The 22,787-nt window shown below is 37.9% G+C and overlaps 1 protein-coding gene and 1 pseudogene across 1 annotated transcript in view; one reads left to right on the forward strand and one right to left on the reverse strand.

The window, feature by feature from the left end:
• The window catches only part of TEX11 (testis expressed 11), a 375,812-nt gene that overhangs the window by 261,016 nt on the left and 92,009 nt on the right, over nt 1-22,787 (reverse strand). The gene's annotated exons all lie outside the window — the stretch shown is intronic.
• On the forward strand, nt 15,925-16,749 carry LOC137757379 (CAP-Gly domain-containing linker protein 1 pseudogene; annotated as a pseudogene).

A 22,787-nucleotide genomic window follows, 5' to 3' on the forward strand; every position in this document is an offset into this window, starting at 1 on the left:
ACCTCTCAACTACCGTGAATAATGCTGTAATGAACATGGGTGTGCAAATATTTCTTCAAGAACCTGCTTTCATTTCTTTTGGACATATACCCAGAATGGGATTGCTGTATTATACACTAATTCTATTTTTTAATTTTCTGAGGAACTGTCATACTGTTTTCCATAATGTCTGCATCATTTTACATTCTCAGCAAGTGTATGAGGGTTCCAGTTTCTCCACATCCTCATCAACACCTGTTATTGTGTTGTTTTGGCCATCCTAATGAGTGTGAAGCAATATCTCATTGTGGGGACTTCCCTGGTGGTCTACTGGGTAAGATTCCACACTCCCAATGCAGGGGGCCCAGGCTCAATCCCTGGTAGGGGAACTAGATCCCGCATGCATGCCACAACTAAGACGTCCGTGTGCCGCAACTAAGACCCAGCGCTGCCAAAATAAATAAATAGATAAATAGATAAAGGCTGCCTGCAACTTAGAGTAAAGGAGACAAAGGACACAGTCTTAAAAAAATAGTTTAGAAAAGTCACTAAACAAACAAGTAAGTACAAACCACAGCAAGAACAACAAACTGTGAGTAGTGGGGAAAATCTAACTTCCAAAGTTACTACATTATAATATTGAAAATGTCCACTTTTTAACAACAAAAAAATAAGACATACAAAGAAGCAAAAAAGTATGGCCCTTTCACAAGAAGAAAAGAAGGAAGGGAGGGAGAGAGGGACGGAGGGAGGGAGGAAGAAAGGGAGAGAGGGAGGGAGGGAGGGAGGGAGGGAGGGAGGAAGGAAGGAAGGAAGGAAGGAAGGAAGGAAGGAAGGAAGGTAGGAAGGAAGGAAAGGAAAGGAAAGGAAGGAAGGAAGGAAGGAAGGAAGGAAGGAAGGAAGGAAAACTGTCCCTAAGAAAGCACAGATACTGGACATAAAAGACAAAGGCTTCTTTTTTTTTTTTTCCGCGCTGCATGGCTTGCAGGATCTTAGTTCCCCAACCAGGGATGGAACCCAGGTCCCAGCAGGGAAAGCACCGAGTCTTAACCACTGGATCGCCAGGGAATTCCAAAGATAAAGACTTTAAATCAACTGTCTTAAATATGCTCAATGAGCTAAAGCAATTCATGGAAAAAGAACTAAAGGAAACAAGGATAAAAATGTCTTACCAAATAGAGGATATCAATAAAGAGATAGAAATTACATATATAAGAAAAGAAATTCTGGAGCTGGAAAGTACAATAATTGAAATTAAGAATTCACCACAGGGTTTCAAAAAAAGATTAGATCAGAAAGAAGAATCAACAAACTTGAAAGTAGATCAATAGAAATTATTCAGTTTGAGGAGCAGAAAGAAAAAAGAATGAAGAACAATAAAGAGAGCCTGAGACCCATGAGACAACAACAATGTATGTAAAATCAGAGTCGCTGGAGAGAAGACAGAGAAAAAAGCAGAAAGAATACTCAAAGAAATATTGGCCCAAAACTTCCACATTTGATAAAGATACAAATCTGCAAGTCCAAGAAGCTCAACAAACTTTAAATAGAATAAACACAAAGATATCCAGGACTTCCCTGGTGGCTCAGTGGTTAAGAATCTGCCTGCCAATGCAGGGGACACGGGTTCGAGCCCTGGTCTGGGAAGATCCCACATGCCGCGGAGCAACTAAGCCCATGCGCCACAACTACTGAGCCTGTGCTCTAGAGCCTGCAAGCCACAACTACTGAGCCCATGTGCCACAACTACTGAAGCCCTTGAGCCTAGAGCCCGTGTTCTACAAAAAGAGAAGCCACCATAATGAGAAGCCCACGCACCGCAATGAAGAGTAGCCCCCGCTCGCTGCAACTAGAGAAAGCCCGCACACAGCAACGAAGACCCAACGCAGCCAAAAATAAATAAATAAATCTATTAAAAACAAACAAAAAAAAAAGATATCCACACTGAGACACATTATAACCAAACCATCAGAAGACAAAGAATCTTGAAGGCAACAAGCAAGATGCAGTTAGTCATGTACAAGGGATCCTCAAACTTCAGCTGATTTCCCATACAAGTCAGAATGCAGTAAAATGACATATTTAAAGTGATGAAAAAACAACTTTCAACCAAAAGTTCTCTATGTGGCAAAACTATCCTTTCAGAAATGAAGGAGAAATTAAGACATTCTCATATACACAAAAGTTGAGAGAGTTTGTCTCTAGTAGACCTGTTCTACAATGCTAAATAGAATTTTTCAGGCTGAAATAAAAGCATGCTAGATAGTAATGCAAAGAAATAAAAATAAGGGTAAAGGTAAGTAGGTAAATATAAAAGTCAGAATTATTGTATTTTTGGTTCATAACTCCTCATTTTTTTTCTATATGATTTAAAGGAAAAATACATTTAAAAATAAGTATAAGTCTATGCTAATGGGCACATAATATATAAATACGTAATTTGTAAATGGAGATGTATAGCAGCAGACTTTTTGTATAATATTGAAGCTAATAGGTATTGATTCAAACTGGATTCTTACGAGTTTATGACGTTAATTATATTTTTCAGAATAACCAGTAAGAAAGTAACTGAAACATATGGTGAAAACGGTATGAGAAGGAAATCAAAATGGAATACTAGATAAAAGCAATTAAACAAAAAAGAAGGTAGTAGTGGAGGGAATGAGGAACAAAAAGATATAAGACACATATATAGGTATATAGAAAACAAACAGGAAAATGGCAGAAGTCCTTTCTTACAGTAATTACATGTAATTTAACTCCCCAATTAAAAGGCAGAGATTGGCAGATTGGCTAAATTTTTTTTAAACACACCATGATCAAACTATATGCTGGTTACAAAATCTCAGTTTACATCCAAAGACAAAAATAGACTGAAAATGAAAACATGAAAAAAAGATATTCTAAGCAAATAGGAACCAAAAGAGAGCTGAGTGCCTATGCTAATATCAGACAAAATAGACTTTAAGTCAAAAATTGTTACAAAAGACAAAGAACATTACATATTGATAAAAGGGTAAATTTATCAAGAAACTATAACAATTATAAACATATATACACCTAACAACAGACCCCTAAAATATATGCAGCTAAAACTGACACAAGTGAAAGGACAAACAGTTCTACAATTACAGTTGGAGATATCAACACCTCACTTTCAATCATGTACAAAGCCAGACAAAAGATCAAAAAGAAAATAGAAGACTTGAACAATACTATAAACCACCTAGATTTAATAAACATATACAGAACACTCAACCCCAAACCAGCACAATACTCATTCTCCTCAGGTACGCATGGAACATTCTCCAGGATAGATCATATGTTGTGCCACAAGTCTCAATATATTTTACAACACTGAAATCATACAAAGCATCTTTTCCTACCACAATGGAATAAAACTTGAAAACTGGAAAATTCAAAAATATGTGGAAATTAAACAACAAACTCTTAAACAACCAATGGGTCAAAGAAGAAATCACAAGAGAAATTAGAAAATATGTAGAGATGAATGGAAATAAAAACACAACATACTAAAACTTATGGGATTCAGCAGAGGCAATGCTCAGAAGAAAATTTATAGCTATATACACCTACATTAAAAAAAAATCTTACAAAACTATAATTCAAAAAAGATACATAAAACCCTATGTTCACAGCAACACTATTCACAATAGCCAAGAGATGGAAGCAACCTAAATGTCCATCAAAAGATGAATGGATAAAGAAGGTGTGGTATATATATAAAGGAATATTACTCAGCCATAAAAAAGAATGAAATAATGCCATTTGCAAAAACATGGATGGACCTAGAGATTATCATACTAAGTGAAGTCAGAAAGAGAAAGACAAACACCATATGTTATCACTTATATGCAGAATCTAAAATACGACACAAGTGAACTTATCTATGAAACAGAAACAGACTCACAGACATAGAGAACAGACTTGTGGTTGCCAAGGGGGAGGGGGTTGGGGGAGGGGTGGATTGGGAATTTGGAATTAGGAGATGCAAACTAGTATATATAGAATGGATAAACAACAGTCCTACTGTATAGCACAGGGAACTATATTCAGTATCCTGTGATAAACCATAATGGAAAAGAATACGAAAAAGAATTATGTATAACTGAGTCACTTTGCTGTACAGCAGAAATTAACACAACACTGTAAATCAACTATACTTCAATAAAATAAATTTTAAAAATAAAGATCTCAAATCAACACGTAGGAAAAGAAGAGCAAACTAAACCAAAAGCTAGCAGAAGGAAGAAAATTTAAAAATTAGAGATAAATAAAATAGAGAAAAGAAAATCAATAGAATTAATCAAACCAAAAGTTTGTTATTTGAAAGATCAGTAAAATTGACAAACCTTTAGCTAGACTAACAAAAAAAGAAGTTTCTAAAAAGAATTACTAAAATCATAAATGAAAGTGGGAATATTTCTATGGACCTTACAGAAATAAAAAGGATTATAAGGAATTACCATGAACATAGTATGCCAAGAAGTAAGATAACCTAGTTGGACAACTCCTAGAAACACATAAACTACCAAAACTGACTCAAGAAGAAATAGAAAATCTGAATCGATTTATGACAAGAGATGGATCAGGAATCAAAAAACTCCTCTGAAAAAAGTCCAGGACCAAATGGATTCCCTGGTGAATTTTATCAACCAATTAAAGAAGATTTAACACCAATCTTTCTAAAACTCTTCCAAAAAAATAGAATGTGAGGGAACCCTTCCTAACTCATGCCATGAAGCCAACATTGCCCTGATCCCAAAGCCAGATAAAGATATCACAAAATAAGAAAACTACAATGTCCTTTATGAATATAGATGCAAAATCTTCAACAAAATACAGTAAGTCCCCTACATACGAACGAGCTCCATTCCGACAGCGTATTCATAAGTCTAATTTGTTCATAAGTCCAACAAAGTTAGCCAACTAACACAATCGGATATATAGTACTCTACTGTAATAGGTTTATAATACTTTTTAACACATATAATGCATAAAAAACAAACACACACACAAAAAAATTTTTAATCTTACAGTTCAGTACCTTGAAAAGTAGAGTAGTACAACAGCTGGCATACAGGGGTTGGCATTGAGTGAACAGGAGAGGAGGTGGGAGATGGTAGAGCTGAAGGATCATCAGCAATAAGTGACGGAGGGCAAGCTGCAATTTCACTCATGTCTGACGTTGGTGGCACAGGTTCTGTCTGGTTCCTTGCTGGATTCAATTCTATCTACTCTCTTGAAAAAACGGTCCAGTGTTGTCTGGGTAGTAGCTCCTTTTTTCTCATCATAGGTGACACCATAGCACTGGATTGCATTCTGAACAGCTGCTGCAACCTTCGAGTACTGTTCTACGTTTGGTCCTATGCCTCAAAAACTAACAGTGCCTCCTCAAATAAAGAAAATCCCCTTGCCATTTCCTGCATCGTGAATCTCTTCAGTTCTTCAGTTACTTCTTCCTCTTGTCTCTCTTCGTCCTTTCTCTGGGCCTCCAATTCCATCAGGTCTTCATTAGTAAGCTCCTCGTGTTGCACAGCAAGGAGTTCAGTGAAGTCGTCCTCTTGCATATCTAGCTCCAGCTTCTCGCTGAGGGTCACTAAGTTGCTGAAGACCTCTTTGGACTCCTCATCCACATTCTCAAATCCACAAAAATCATGAACAAACTGCGGCCAAAGGTTCTTCCAAACCCCATTCATGGTGACAGCCACAACCTCACACAAAGCAAAGTCAATGTTTTTTATGGCCTTGTAGATATTATCATCCTTCCAAAATTGCTGCAAGGTTGTTCCTGATTCGTCACTAACCTTTACTGTCTGATGAAAAGTGTGACGTAAATAACATTTGTTGAAAGTCGCTATAAATCCCTGGTCCATAGGCTGGATGAGCAATGTATTCAGTAGTATTTGGTGGCAGAATCACTACTCTGACGTTGGGATGAAAGTCGTCCATGAATGGGGGGCGGCCTGGAGCACTGTCGAGCAGCAAAAGAATGTTGAATGGGATGTCCCTCTCCAAGCAATATTTCTCTCTCTCTGGGATAAAGTGGTGGAAAAACCAGTGCTGGAAAATGGCCTGTGTAATCCAGGCTTTGGGGTTACTCTTCCACACAACAGGAAGAGAGCCCTTGGCTATGTTTTTAAGGGCTCTTCGGTTCTCTGAATGATAAACTAAGGGAGGCTTCAGCTTCAGATTGCCAGAAGCATTGCCAACAAACAACAGAGTTAGCCTATTTTGCTGCTTTATAGCTGGGCATCAACTTTTCTTTCTTACTGATGTAACTTTGGTCTGGCATCCTCTTCCAGTACAGTCCTACCTCATCCACATTAAAAACCTGCTCAGGTAAATACGTGCCTTCATCAATAATTTCTCAAAGCGTTTCAGGAAATTCCCAGGCAGCTACCATATCTGCACTCGCTGCCTCACCACTTACTTTTACGTTGTGAAGGTTGGCTCTAACCTTGAACCAATGAAACCACCCATGGCTGGCATTAAATTCCCAGGCAGCTACCATATCTGCACTCGCTGCCTCACCACTTACTTTTACGTTGTGAAGGTTGGATCTAACCTTGAACCAATGAAACCACCCATGGCTGGCATTAAAAGATGCTCCCTCTGATTCTTCACCATGTTTCTTTCTCAAGTCTTTTAGGTTTCTCTTGAAGGCTTTTAGCTTTCTCTTGAATCAGCATTAAGCTGAGCAGGACTCGATGCTGATGCTGATCCTGCATCCACACACTGAGAAGTTTCTCCATCTCCTCCATCACTTTTACACACTTCTTCGATATTATTGTCGACATCACTGGCACAGCAGACCTCACATGTTCCATGATCTTGTCCTTGTTCTCTAGAATCGTGCCGATGGTTAAATGACTCATGTTATAAGAACGAGTGACGTCTACCATCTTTTCGCCTCGCTCCACTCTCTCAATTATTTTCACTTTTGTTTCCATCATTATCGCTTGGCGCTTCTTAGCAGTACCAGCTACATCACCGCTGCTTTTACGCTTGCTTCCAGACATCCTGGGCTTGAAATAAAGTTACTGTACTACTGTACTGTATACAGTAATGTACAGTAAAGCACAAAAAAGCACAACCACTTGTAGAGGATGCATGCACGTGACAATGTACACCAGACACGTGAACTAACTTACATGACTGGACATGCAAACACACGTTCGCATCTTTGAAAGTTCTAAACTTGAAGGTTCGTATGTAGGGGACTTACTGTACTAGCTAATAGAATCCTGGAATACACAAAAAGGATTAATTTATATATCATGTCCAAGTGGAATTTATCCCAGGATACAAAGGTGGTCCAACATAAGAAAATAAATCAATGTACCACACCACATTAATAGGATGAAAGAAAAAAAAAACACGTGATAGCTCAACTGATGCGGAAAAATGCATTTAACAATAACCCAACACTCTTTCATGAAAAAAAAAATTCTAAACAAACTAGAAATGAAAGAGAACTTCATCCATCTAATAAAGGGCATTTTTGAAAAACCCTCAGCTAACATAATACTCAATGATAAAAGACCGAAAACTTTCCCCTTAAGATGAAGAACAAGGATGCCTGCCTTCACCACTTCATTCAACATTGTACCGGAAGTTCTAACTGGAGGAATTAAACAAGGGAAACAAATAAAAGGCCTCCAGATTGGAAAGGAAGAAGTAAAATTATCTCTATTCACATATGACATGATCTCAAATGTAGAAAATCCTGAGGAATACACACAAGTTAAAGTGCACACACACACACATTCTTACTAGAACTGGTAAGTGAATTTAGCACAGTTGCAGGATATAAAATCAACACACAAAAATCAGTTATATTTCTATATGTTAGTAATGAACAACTTGAAAAGGAAAGTAAGAAAACAATTCCATTTACGACACCATCAAAAAGATTAAAATACTTAGGAATAAATTTAATCAAGAAGGTACGAGACTTGTACACTGAAAACTATAAAATATTGCTGAACGAAACTAAAGAAAACATAAATAAATGTGAGGACATCCCATGTTTATGGAATGGGAAAATTAACATTGTTAAGATGGCAATACTCCCCAAAGTGATCTACAGATTCAATGGAATCCCTATCGAAATCCCAACAGCCTTTTTTTGCAAAAATAGAAAAGCCAATCCTCTAATTGAGATGGAATTGCGATGAACCCTGAATAGCCAAAATAATCTTGAAAAAGAAAAACAATTTGGAAGTCTCAAACATCTGTTTTTCAGATGTACAGTACACTAAAGCTACAGCAATTGAAACAATATGGTACTGTGTATCACAGGGAACTCTACTCAGTATTCTGTAATAACCTATATGGGAAAAGAATCTGAAAAAGAATGGATATATGTATAGGTATAACTGAATCACTTTGCTGCACACCTAAAACTAACACTATATTGTAAATCAACTGTATTTCAATATAAAATAAAATTTTTTAAATAAATAATTTTAAAACACCAGTATGGTACTGGCATAATGAAAAGACATACCGACCAATGGAATAGAACTGAGAACACAGAAATAAACTCTGACATCTAAAGTCAATTGATTTTTGACAAAAGTGCCAAAACCAATTAAGAGAAAAAATGCTCTCTTCAACAAATGATAAACTGGATTTCTACATGAATTTGGACCCCTACCTAACACCATATACAAAAATTAAGTCAAAATGAGTCAAAGATTCTTATCATTTTAACTGCTAAAAGTATAAAAAAAACCTTAGAAGAAAATACATGGGTAAATTATCATAACCTTGGATTTGGCAGTGGAATCTTAGATCTGACACCCCAAAGCACAAGCAATGGAAGAAAAAGTGAATAAGTTGGATTTCATCAAAATTTAAAACTTCTGGGGCTTCCCTGGTGGCGCAGTGGTTAAGAATCTGCCTGCCAATGCAGGGGACACGGGTTTGAGCCCTGGTCTGGGAAGATCCCACATGCCACAGAGCAACTAAGCCCGTGCACCACAACTACTGAGCCTGCACTCTAGAGCCCGTGCTCCCCAACAAGAGAAGCCACCACAATGAGAAGCCTGCGCACCGCAACGAAGAGTAGCCCCCACTCTCCGCAACTAGAGAGAGCCCACGCACAGCAACGAAGACCCAATGCAGCCAAAAATAAATCAATTAAAAAAATAAATTTTATAAAAAGCATTAAAAAAATCTTAAAAAAAAATTTAAAACTTTTGTACATGAAAGGATACTACCAAGAGAATGACTATACAACATAGAGTATACAGAAAATATCTGCAAATCATACGATATATCTGACACACGTGTAGTAGCCAAAATACTATAACTCAGTCACCAAAAGATAATCTAATTTAAAAATGGGCAAATGGTAATTCCCTGGCAGTCCAGTGGTCAGGACTCCACGCTTCCATTGCAGGGGGCACAGGTTCAATCCCTGGTCGGGGAACTAAGATCCCGCAAGCTATGCGGTGCAGTCAAAAATTTTTTTAATTAAAAAAAATTTTTTAATGCGCAGAAGACTTGAACGCACATTCCTCCAAAGAACAGAAAATGGCCATACAAATGGTGAACATTTGTACAAGCACATGAAAAGATGTTCAACATTAAGTCATTAAGGAAATGCAAATCAAGATACCACTTCACACACACTAGGATGGCTTTAATTTTAAAAGTCGGAAAATAAGAAGCATTGGTGAGGAAATGGAGAAACTAGAACCCTCATACATTGTTGATGATAATGTAAAGTGGTATATATAGCCAATGTGGAAAACAATTTGACACTTCATCAAAAAGCTGAACACAGAATTATCATATGACCCAGCAATTCCAGTCCTAGGTATATATCTAAAAAAAATTGAAAACAGGTACTCAAATACTTGGACTCAAATGTTCATAACTGCAATATTCACAATAGTCAAAAGGTGGAAACAACTCAGATGTCCATCAACCAATGATGGATAAAGAAACTGTGGTATATCCATACAATGGAATATCATTCAGTCACAAATTAAATCCATAGATATAGAAAGCAGACTGGTGTTTCCAACAGTATGGGATTTTACTTTGGGGTGCTAAAAATGTTCTGTAACTAGATAGAAGTGATGGCAGCGTAACATTTTAAAGGTACTAAAAGAAGAGGGGTGTGGGACAGGTAATTTTGAAACATGAATTGTAGAATTATTTTTCTCTTTAAACTATGTGCATATATACACTGATAAAAAATTAAAATTATGCATAAAAAGTAGGCATAAAAAGTAAACCATATACATTTAAAAATAACAATGATAGCCTGAATTAAAAATAAACATTGATATTTGTTGGAAGCATTAATGTTCTAATGGCTACATAAAGAGCCTCACTGCAGCCAAGAACATGAACAAGTCTGACCAGGCTTTCCATATGCTATAGGTATTTAGTTAAAAAGTATATAACTCACTTAAAGTTTAATGGAACATGCCATTACAAAGATTCCAGTAAGTCATATTTAAGGCTCAAATGATTCTGAGTTTGTAATGAAGTTGATACCCTTAAGTGAGTTAACACTCTCCCAGATACACGAAGCAGTGGGTGGAAAGGGTCAGAGAAAGCAATCATATCCCACTAGCCACAACAGGCAGAAAACTGAATTTTACTTTCAGAGGAGTAATTCATTTGTGTGCTATGAGATTAGAGTTTGCTATGGAAGGAGAGACATACACAATCTTACACATATGTTTCAAATATTTGGCTATAAAATGGTAAGTTTAAGTAGGCAAAAGAGAATAAAATCATGATAATAAAGTCCAGGCAGCCTAGACTTCACTTAAAAGCTTTGTGCCCCTACAGAACAGCAATGAAATCTAGATGAATCTTGAATTAATTACTTAGAAGGGTTCCAGAGTCCCACTGGCCTTTTTCCTTGTGTAAATGAAACTTTCATAATGAATTAAAACTCTACACTGAAAATAAATTCTAGAGCAAGCTAAGAATAGAAATGAAAGATAAAAGCAAGTCGAACACACAAATCAACTAATAAAAATAAAATGCTGATTAAAGTTTCAAACTTTGAGGAGAAATAGTTAAATAAGTAAACAACCTGTTAAGAGATTTTTGCCATTAAAAATGCACACATAGACACATACATTCTGGGATCTGGCCCAGGGCCTCTCTAAATCAAGAATAGGAATTTTTGTACTGAAGGGACACTTGTTAACTTGTTGTCATGCAATCATTTTACAGATGAGGACACTGATTTTCAGAGCAGTGAAATATCTTACAACTGGCCACACTAGTAAGTAGTCCCTTCTATAATATTCTACACAGATCATGAACCTTGTTTTGAGTAATTACAAGAGTCTCAAATATCAAAGAAACTGTCTCTATGTTCTACTTACCAAGGTAAGTAAGTATATGCAAACTTTTAAATAAATGCTTAAATTGCTAGAATTTCCTCTCACAAAACGAAGTTCAGTTAAACAACATATCACTATGTCCCAATTAATCCAGTTAATTGATTTTTCACTATGTACCTACAGAAGCTATACACCAAACCAATTATTTCCAACCATTTCATTATTTCGCATGATTCGCATGATTTCACAACACTTCCATCAAGCTCCTAGAAGTGTTGTGTGGCATACATGTACTTTAAAATAGAAGCTAATTGAGTTTTACTTTAGAGTAGGTATTTTGGTTTTTGGTTTTTTAGAACTTCATAAAGTCCTCTTCTAAGGAATACAGACATGTTGACATCAAGTCAGCCATGCCTCGTACCCAGTTTCTGTGTATACTTTCTCTTCTCTGTAACATAATCACTTGACTTACAGGGTTTTAGGAATTTACTTTTAAAGTTCTATAATTTTCCAGAGGGACAGAGACTCTGGGAACTGCGTGGTTTCCTTGATAAGATTCTAGCAGTATAAAAATGTATTGTTCATTCACCCAGGGGATGAGCACAGAGAGTCAGAGCCCAGTAACAGAGCATCTACATGGAGTAATGGCCAGGCATACGGTGTTGGACCAGGGTGAGGAGGATGTACACCCAGAATAAAGATTCAGAGCATGAACAGGGAGAGTAAGGCACCCTCATACTGGAGAGGGTGGCAGAGGGGATGGGAGACTGGTTACATACAGAGGGACTGATTACATAAGCAAATACATTAAGCATAATAGAAGCCAGGTTCCTCATTACTGGAGAAGAGAATTAGAAATATGGAAAGGAAGAACACTAAGATGAATACTTTCGTGTTGGACTAGAATTGAAGGTATCATGGTTTTCAGTAGATTAGATAGATAGATAGATAGATAGATAGATAGATAGATAGATAGATAGATAGATACATGACACAGATAAATATGGGTGGAAATGTGTGTATATATTACATATGTATATGTTATATATAAATATATATGTATATAAACAAATGTTTAAGTGTATATATATGCTCAGTTCACTGAGAGGATCTGACAGCAGTGACACCTCAAAACAATAAGCACACCTAGTGCCCAGATTTTGGCTTCTGAATAACATTTTCCACCAAAAGGAACCAAGGCTCCTGAGAGAAAAAGAGCTAATTCCATGGCTTGAGCAGGAGAGTACAGGACGAGCCTGGAACATTTTAGGGAGCCAGAAAGGAAAGAAATGTTCACAAGCGATGGCAATATGTTAAAAAGACATAGAAGTCGGCTTAAAGGGGCTCCTAGCGGCCAAATCTGGGAAAATTTGAGTATCAAAATAAATAGAGTTACAGTTCTGAGTATGTAAGATATAATAAACGCATGCCACCCTTTCTCTCCCACTGAATGAATGTTAACTATAAAACCTGAACTAACTGCATGGAGCTATTCAAAGTCTCGGAAAAGAAAAGAACAGAAGGCAGATAGGGGAAGAATACCAGAATTCAAAGTAACACCAACCTGGTAGTGAACTTACCATTCTTTTCCTCTGGTATACCCTAGTCTAAATTAATGCATAGCCAGAAACTAAGCAGTGAGCATTGTGCTTCAGACTGAGAAAGCATCTCTAGTTCTGGCTTGAGTTATTCAGAGAGAGTACAGAAATCCTGTTTTGGTTTTTATTTTTTCTTTCCTCCATTCTCTGTGACTCAGTCCCCAAGCAATTCCATGGTGGCAACAACAATGCAGCTAGGGGAAGCCACAAGAATTGAAACTTTGAGGAGAGAAACCTTTCTCTCCATTCAGGGAGCTGCAGTTCCAAGAGGATGGGGAAAAAACATTGCTTTTTTTCTCTCTGACTTCCCACTGGTTGGCCCCAGATGTAGTCCAACCGCAGATATGGAGAGTCACTGGCTGGAGGACTGAAAAGGGTAGCTCAAGGGAACCAGAAACTACTAAAAAGATGATGGAGAGAGGAGCCCAGAAAAGCAACACCATCATGTTGTTTATAAACAGCCTGAGCAAGCATGGATCTAATCCTGATTAGCATACCAAAGACTGTGAGAACTGAACTAAGGGACAGACATCCACTAGTACCAGACTGACCAATGAGTGTCCTGCACATGCAGGACAAATCTGAATAGCACTGCACAGGCTTTGAAAACTAAACTGATATTGGAACCACAGCCCCCAGAATTTGAAAACTGTGGCATGAATTTAACCAGGTTGATTGACAGCTAAAATAAAAACATCAACATTTCTATAAAATTTAGACAAGACCCAGAGGCTCATAACATAATATTCAAAATATCTAGACACAATAAAAAACTAATCTATGAAGACCCTTAAAAATCTCAACTCACCCTTGCCCAGCTTCTCCCCTGGGGGCCTGAGAGACCCTCTCCTTCCTTCTGCCCCATCTTCCAAGTTGTAGAGGAACAGCCCCGCTGAGCACTGGGGGAGGGGAGGGAGTGAGGGGCAGTGGTGCCCTTCCTGCTGGAGAGACATGGCAGCAGTAGCGCCGGCGCCATCTGCGGGGAGCTGGCGGGCTGGCCTTCTGGGCCCTGGCTTCTCCCCACTGTAACGTCTGTTACACACAAACTGTTGCGGGTTCCCAACAGGCTTGAAGAAAATGATCAGAATTTCTTCCTCCTTTTGGTTTTATTTTGTTGGTTTATTTTGTGTTTTTTCTCCTTTTTTGGGGGGTATTCACAGTGGGCCGGGCCCCTGGGTGAGACACAGCTACCTCTGTTGGCATCTTTTTAATACCAGGAACCCAGCGGCTCCAGCCCCTGAGTGGCTAGAATTAAATAAAGTGGAAAAAAAAAAAAAAAAAGAACCAAAAGCATAAAAAACCACAGCAAATTTCTTGACGAAAATTGAAAATAAAAGTTTCCTTGTATTTAAAAAAAAAAAAAAAAATCTCAACTCACATGAAAAAAGACAATCAACAGAAGTTGACAATGAGATGACATAGAATTTGGAATTACCTTGTAAGGACTTTGAAGCAGCCATTATAAAACTGTTTGAACATGCAATTATGAACACTCTCAACACAAATAGAAAAATAGAAACTCTCATCAAATAAACAGAACAGAGATCAGCAAACTGCAAGCTGTGGGCCAACACAGACTATGAGCAAAAATTATTTTTATATTTTGAAAGATTGTTGAAAAAGATTATGCAACATAGACTGTATGTGATTCACAAAGCCTAAAATATATCTTGTCCTTTACAGAAAGTTTGCTAACACCTGAAATAGAAGCTATAAAGAACCAAATGGGAATGTTCACACTGGAAAATATAATAAGCAAAATTAAAAAAAAAAAAAACCCAAACACCTCACTGGATGGACTCAATAGCAGAATGGATGTGAAAAAGGAGAGAGACAGTAAACTTGAAAATAGATCAATATAAATTATCCAGTCTAAAAAGCAGACAGGAAAAAAGACTGAAAAAAAGAGAACAGAGCATCAAGTACCTATAAGATTATAACAAAAAAACCCCTAAATTCCCAACCATTGGTGTCCCAGGCACTTGGCCAATAGGTACATGAAAACGTACTCAACATCACTAATCATCAGGAAATTGTAGATCAAAACCACAATGAGATATTACCTCACACCTTTTAGAATGGGTATTATCAAAAAGACAAGAGAGGGGCTTCCCTGGTGGCGCAGTGGTTGAGAATCCACCTGCCAATGCAGGGGACACAGGTTCGATCCCTGGTCTGGGAAGATCCCACATGCCGCGGAGCAACTAAGCGTGTGCGCCACAACTACTGAGCCTGTGTGCCACAACTACTGAGCCCGCGTGCCACAACTACTGAAGCCCACACGCCTAGAGCCCATGCACCACAACGAGAGAAGCCGCCGCAGTGAGAAGCCCGCGCACTGCAACAAAGAGTAGCCCCCACTCGCCGCAACTAGAGAAAGTCCACGCGCAGCAACAAAGACCCAACACAGCCAAAAATAAATACATAAAACAAATAAATTTATTTAAAAAAGAATAAAAAAAAAAGACAAGAGATAACAAATGCTACTGAGGATGTGGAGAAAATGGAATCCTTGTAATGCAATGTAAATTGGTAAATTGGTACAGCCACTATGGAAAACACTATGGGTTCCTCAAAAAATTAAAAACATAACTACCGTGTGATCCAACCAAAGGAATTGAAATCATAATCTCAAATTGATATCTGCACTGCCACATTCACTGCAGCATTAGTCACAATGGCTAAGACATGGAAGCCACTTAAATGTCCATTGATGGAAGAATGGATAAAGAAAATGTGGTATATGTATACACTGGAATATCATTCAGCTATAAAAAAAAGAAGGAAAAACTGCCAATTGTGACAGCATTGATGAACCTGGAGGACATTATGCTACATTAAAAAAGCAGGTGCAGAGGCGGCACATGCCCACCTGCCTGGCCCCGCGGCGGCGCGTCACGCTCTCCCCCACCCGGAGCCGACGAGCCCGGAGGCAGGAGGCGGTGGCCACGCGGCTGCTGTTACTGCTACTGCTGCTGCTGCTGCTGCTGCTGCAGTGGGGCAGGTGGTGGTGACTGGCGGCGACCGAGGTGGCGGTGGCGAGCGATTTAACCCAGAGACTGACTCCACTATAGAAACACCCACAGTTCTATCAATGACTGGAGAAAGATAGTGGCAACAGGCAAAGGAAAAACAGCTCTGATATACTAAGGACAATGAGTATGCTAAAACCAAGCGGGCTTAAGGCCCCTACGAAGATCCTTAAGCCTGGAAGCACAGCCTTGAAGACACCTGCTTCTGTTGCAGCTCCAAGACAAAAAACAATAACCAGTGAAAAAGCATTAAGCACTCCGTCTGCTGAGACACAAGAGGAGTTTGTGGATGATTTTCGAGTTGGAGAGCGAGTCTGGGTGAATGGGAACAAGACTGGATTTATCCAGTTCCTGGGAGAAACCCAGTTTGCACCAGGCCAACGGGCCAGGATCGTTTTAGATGAACCCACAGGCAAGAATGACGGTTCAGTGGCAGGAATTCGGTATTTCCAGTGTGAGCCTTTAAAGGGCATATTCACCCGACCTTCAAAGTTGACGAGGAAGGTGCAGGCAGAAGATGAAGCCGACGGCCTGCAGACAACTCATGCTTCCAGAGCGACTTCGCCTCTGTCCACTTCAACAGCCAGCATGGTGTCCTCTTCCCCAGCCACCCCCTCAAATATTCCCCATAAATCGCCCCAGCCAACCGCAAAGGAACCTTCAGCTATGTCTCAGATCAGCAACCTTACAAAAACCACCAGTGAATCTATTTCCAACCTTTCAGAGGCCGGCTCAATCAAGAAAGGAGAAAGAGAGCTCAAAATTGGAGACCGAGTATTGGAGACGCGGATTTGATCCCTGGTCCAGGAACTGAGGTCCCACGTGCCGAGGGGCAACCAAGTCCACGCACTCTGGAACCTGCGCGCCACAACTAGAGAGAAGACTGTGCACGGCAGCTAAGACCCAATGCAGCCAAATAAATAAATATTAAGGGCAAGAAAAGCAGGTGCAAAAGGACAAATATATTACATGATCTGACTTATATGAGGAATTTAAAATAGTCCAACTCATAGAAACACAGAGTAAAATGGTAGCTTCCAGGGGTGGAGGAAGGAGAAAATGAGGAGGTATTAGTCAAAAGGCACAAAGTTTCAGTTATGCAAGATGAATAAGTCCTAGAGATCTACTTTACAGCATATTGCCTGTTAACAATACTGTATTGTATACTTAAAATTTTTCTAAGAGGGTAGATCTTATATTAAGTGTTCTTATAAAAATAATAATAAATAAAGACGGTGGTAGGAAACTTTTGGAGGTAATTAATATGTTTGTGGCACGGATTGGTGGTGATGAATTCTCAGATGTATACTTACCTCTAAACTTGTCAAACTTTATAGATTAATTATGCAGTTTTTGGTTTGTCAATCACACCTCAATAAAATTGTTTAAAAAAATGAAGCTCGGCAAATCCCTAACAGGATAAGTCCAAAAAAAATCATGCTCAGACACACCATAAGCTAACTGCTGAAAACAAAAGACAAAGGAATAATCATGAAAACAAATAGAAAAGCAATGCAATTCTTATAAAGGAACAATAAAAACCACTATATCACAACTCTAATAGGTAAAAGTAAAAGGACTGACCATACCAAGTGTTGGTAAGGATGTAAAGCAACCTGCACTCTCATATGCTGCTGGTGGGAGCATAAAATGGTTCAGCCTCTTAGGAAAACACTGTACTAGTTTCATAAAATGTTAAACATACATCTAACATATGACTCAGCCATTCCACTCCTACGATACCCGAGAGAAATAAAAACATATATCCACACAAAAACTTATACATGAATATTTAAAGCAGTTCTATTTGTATTAGATTTAAGAACAGCTAAAAACTGGAAAAAATCTGAATATACATCAACAGATGACTGGATAAACAAATTGTGGTATATCCAAATAATAGAATTTTACTCTGCAATAAAAAAGAACAAACTATTGATATGAAAAAACACATGGATAAATCTCAAAATCATTATACTGAGTGAAAGAAGCCAAATCAAAAAAAGGATATACTGTATGATTCCATTTACATAAAAATTCCAGAAAATGCAGACAAATTTATAAAGACAAAATTAATCAGTGGTGCCTGGGTATGAAGGAGGTGGCAGGGGAGGGGGAAGAGGAAGGACAAAAGAAATCTTTTGGGGGTTATGGAAAGGCTCATAATCTTGATTGTAATGATGGTTTCATGAGTGTACACATATGCCAAAACTCATCAAACTGTACAATTTAAATGTATGTGATTTACTATACCTCAATAAAGCTCTTCTGAAAATGCCAATTTCATAAAAGATAAAGGCAAATTACTAAGGATACTAAAGAGACAGAACAACTAAATGCAAAGCATAACCCTGAACTGGATCCTGGACTGGAGGGAAAAAACATATGCTATAAAGTACAATTAGGACTTCCCTGGTGGCCCAGTGGTTAAGATGCCATGCTTCCAATGCAGGGGGCACAGGTTTGAACCCTGGTCAGGGAACTAAGATCCCACATGCCGCATGGCCAAAAAAAAAAATTATTAAAAAAATTAATAATAAAGTACAATTAACAAAATTAGAATATGGATTGTACACTAAAGAATTTATGGGACTTCCTGGTGGCGCAATGGTTAAGAATCCACCTGTCAATGCAGGGGCCACGGGTTCAATGCAGCCAAAAAATAAATAAAATAAAATAAAAAAGCTTTAGGACATGCCCTTAAAAAAAAAAGAACTTATGAATGTTAAATTTCTTGAATTTGATCACTTTACTGTGTTTATAAAGAGGGGCTATTCTATTCTTAAGAAATATACACTGAAGTACTAAGCGGTAAAGCTGCCTGATGAGTGCAATCTTCTCTCAATAAAGAAAACAATATGATGTATCAAAATTTATAGAAAAAAACACATGCAAATCTCAATTGATTAAAAATAAAGCATTTCACAAAGTCCAACAACCTTTCACAATAAAAACACACAAACAAGGAATAGAAGGTAACTTCTTCAACATGGTGAAAGCTGTACATGAGAAACAGCTAACATCATATTCAATGGTGAAAGACAGAAAGCTTGTCCTCTAAAATCAAGAACAAGACATGATGCCAGCTTTCATCACATCTATTCAACTTAGTACTGGAAGTTCTAGTCAGAGCAATTAAACAAGAAAAAGAAACAAAAGACATCCATATCGGAAAGGAAGAAGTAAAACTATCTCTATTCACAGGTGACATGATCTTCTATGTATAAAATCCTAAAGAACCTTTTAAAAATGTAGAGGTAATAAATGAATCCAGCAAAATTGCAGGTTACAAATCCAACACACAAAGTCAGTTACATTTCTACACACCAGAAATGAGCAATCAATTAAGAAAATTAAGAAAAAAATCCCATTTACAATATCATCAAAAAGAATAAAATATTTAGGAATAAACTTAACCAAGGAGGTGTAGACTTGTACACTGAAAACTAGAAAACACTGCTGAAAGAAATTAAAGATCTAAATAAATAGAAAGACATCTCACTCTCATGGGTTGAAAGACAGTATTGTAAAAATGACACTATCCAAAGAGATACCTAGATTCAACGTAACACCTATCAAAAGCCCAATGGCCCTTTTTGAAGAAATTTTAAAAACCTATGCTAAGGGCTTCCCTGGTGGCGCAGTGGTTGAGAGTCTGCCTGCCAATGCAGGGGACATGGGTTCGAGCCCTGGTCTGGGAGGTTCCCACATGCCGTGGAGCAACTGGGCCCGTGAGCCACAATTGCTGAGCCTGCGCGTCTGGAGCCTGTGCTCCACAACAGGAGAGGCCGCGATAGTGAGAGGCCCGCGCACCGTGATAAAGAGTGGCCCCCGCTTGCCGCAACTAGAGAAAGCCCTCGCACAGAAATGAAGACCCAACACAGCCATAAATAAATAAATAAAACTTAAAAAAAAAACCTATGCTAAAAATTCATATAGATTCTCAAGGGACCCAGAGGAGCCAAAATAATTTTGGAAAAGAACAAAGTTGGAGGTCTCCCACTTCCTGATTTCAAATGTACAGTACAACCAAGTTACAATAATCAGTGTGATACTGGTATATAAATAGACATATAGACCAATACAACAGAAAGCACAGAAATATAACTGATATCAATGGTCAAATGATTTTTTTTTAGATGGTGGAGATTTTAGTTTATTTTATTTTTTTAACATCTTTATTGGAGTATAATTGCTTTACAATAGTGTGTTAGTTTCTGCTTTGTAACAAAGTGAATCAGTTATACATATACATATGTTCCCATATCTCTTCCCTCTTGCGTCTCCCTCCCTCCCACCCTCCCTATCCCACCCCTCTAGGTGGTCACAAAGCACAGAGCTGATCTCCCTGTGCTATGCAGCTGTTTCCCACTAGCTATCTACTTTACGTTTGGTAGTGTATATATGTCCACGCCACTCTCTCACTTTGTCCCAGCTTACCCTTCCCCCTCCCGGTATCCTCAAGTCCATTCTCTAGTAGGTCTGTCTTGATTCCCATCTTGCCCCTTAGGTTCTTCATGACCATTTTTTTTTTTTTTTGGATTCCATATATATGTGTTAGCATACGGTATTTCTTTTTCTCTTTCTGACTTACTTCACTCTGTATGACAGACTCTAGGTCCATCCACCTCACGACAAATAACTCAATTTCGTTTCTTTTTATGGCTGAGTAATATTCTATTGCATATATGTGCCACATCTTCTTTATCCATTCATCTGTCGATGAACACGTAGGTTGCTTCCATGTCCTGGCTATTGTAAATAGAGCTACAATGAACATTTTGGTACATGACTCTTTTTGAATTATGGCTTTCTCAGGGTATATGCCCAGTAGTGGGATTGCTGGGTCGTATGGTAGTTCTATTTGTAGTTTTTTAAGGAACCTCCATACTGTTTTCCATAGTGGCTGTATCAATTTACATTCCCACCAACAGTGCAAGAGGGTTCCCTTTTCTCCACACCCTCTCCAGCATTTATTGTTTCTAGATTTTTTGATGATGGCCATTCTGACTGGTGTGAGGTGATACCTAATTGTAGTTTTCATTTGCATTTCTCTAATGATTAGTGATGTTGAGCATTCTTTCATGTGTTTGTTGGCAATCTGTATATCTTCTTTGGAGAAACGTCTATTTCGGTCTTCTGCCTATTTTTGGATTGGGTTATTTGTTTTTTTGATATTGAGCTGCATGAGCTGCTTTAAATTATGGAGATTAATCCTTTGTCAGTTGCTTCCCTTGCAAATATTTTCTCCCATTCTGAGGGTTGTCTTTTGGTCTTGTTTATGGTTTCCTTTGCTGTGCAAAAGCTTTTAAGTTTCATTAGGCCCCATTTGTTTATTTTTGTTTTTATTTCCATTACTCTAGGAGGTGGGTCAAAAAGGATCTTGCTGTGATTTATGTCATAGAGTGTTCTGCCTATGTTTTCCTCTAAGAGTTTGATGGTGTCTGGCCTTACATTTAGGTCTTTAATCCATTTTGAGTTTATTTTTGTGTATGGCGTTAGGGAGTGTGCTAATTTCATACTTTTACATGTACCTGTCCAGTTTTCCCAGCACCACTTATTGAAGAGGCTGTCTTTTCTCCACTGTGTATTCTTGCCTCCTTTATCAAAGATAAGGTGACCTTATGTGTGTGGGTTTATCTCTGGGCTTTCTATCCTGTTCCATTGATCTATATTTCTGTTTTTGTGCCAGTACCATACTGTCTTGATTACTGTAGCTTTGTAGTATAGTGTGAAGTCAGGGAGCCTGATTCCCCCAGCTCCATTTTTTCGTTCTCAAGATTGCTTTGGCTATTCGGGGTCTTTTGTGTTTCCATACAATTTGTGAAATTTTTGGTTCTAGTTCTGTGAAAAATGCCAGTGGTAGTTTGATAGGGATTGCATTGAATCTGTAGATTGCTTTGGGTAGTAGAGTCATTTTCACAATGTTGATTCTTCCAATCCAAGAACATGGTATATCTCTCCATCTATTTGTATCATCTTTAATTTCTTTCATCAGTGTCTTATAATTTTCTGCATACAGGTCTTTTGTCTCCTTAGGTAGGTTTATTCCTAGATATTTTATTCTTTTTGTTGCAATGGTAAATGGGAGTGTTTTCTTAATTTCTCTTTCAGATTTTCCATCATTAGTGTATAGGAATGCCAGAGATTTCTGTGCATTAATTTTGTATCCTGCTACTTTACCAAATTCATTGATTAGCTCTAGTAGTTTTCTGGTAGCATCTTTAGGATTCGACAAGGATGCAAGAACATTCAATTGGGAAAGAATAATCTCTTCAACAAATTGTACTAGAATAATTGGATATCCACATGTAAAATAATGAAGTTAGACCCTTACCTTACACCATACACAAAATTAACTCAAAATGGATCAAACGCCTGAATTTAAGAGCTAAAGCTGTAAAACTCTCAGAGAAAAACATAGGGGAAAACCTTCATGACCTTGAATTTGGTCATAGTTTCTTAAATATGACACCAAAAGCACAGGCAACAAAAGAAACCGATAAATTGTACTTCATCAAAATGAAAAAATTTTGTTCATCAAAGGACACTATCAAAAAAAGTGAAAAAAAAAAAAAGTGAAAAGACAACCCACAAAATGGGCAAAAATACTTGCAAATCATATAAGGGTTTAATATCCAGACTATATAAAGAAGTCTTACAACTCAACAACCAAAAGAAAAACAGCCCTATTTTTCCTGAAGTATAGTTGATTTTAACAATGTCATGCTATCAGGTGTACAGCACAGTGATTCAGAGATATATATACATATATATACACATACATATATGTATATATATATATACGTTTGTGTATATATATACACACATAT

Source organism: Eschrichtius robustus, chromosome X, assembly GCF_028021215.1.
Source record: "Eschrichtius robustus isolate mEscRob2 chromosome X, mEscRob2.pri, whole genome shotgun sequence".
In the NCBI taxonomy this organism is placed as follows: Eukaryota; Metazoa; Chordata; class Mammalia; order Artiodactyla; family Eschrichtiidae; genus Eschrichtius; species Eschrichtius robustus.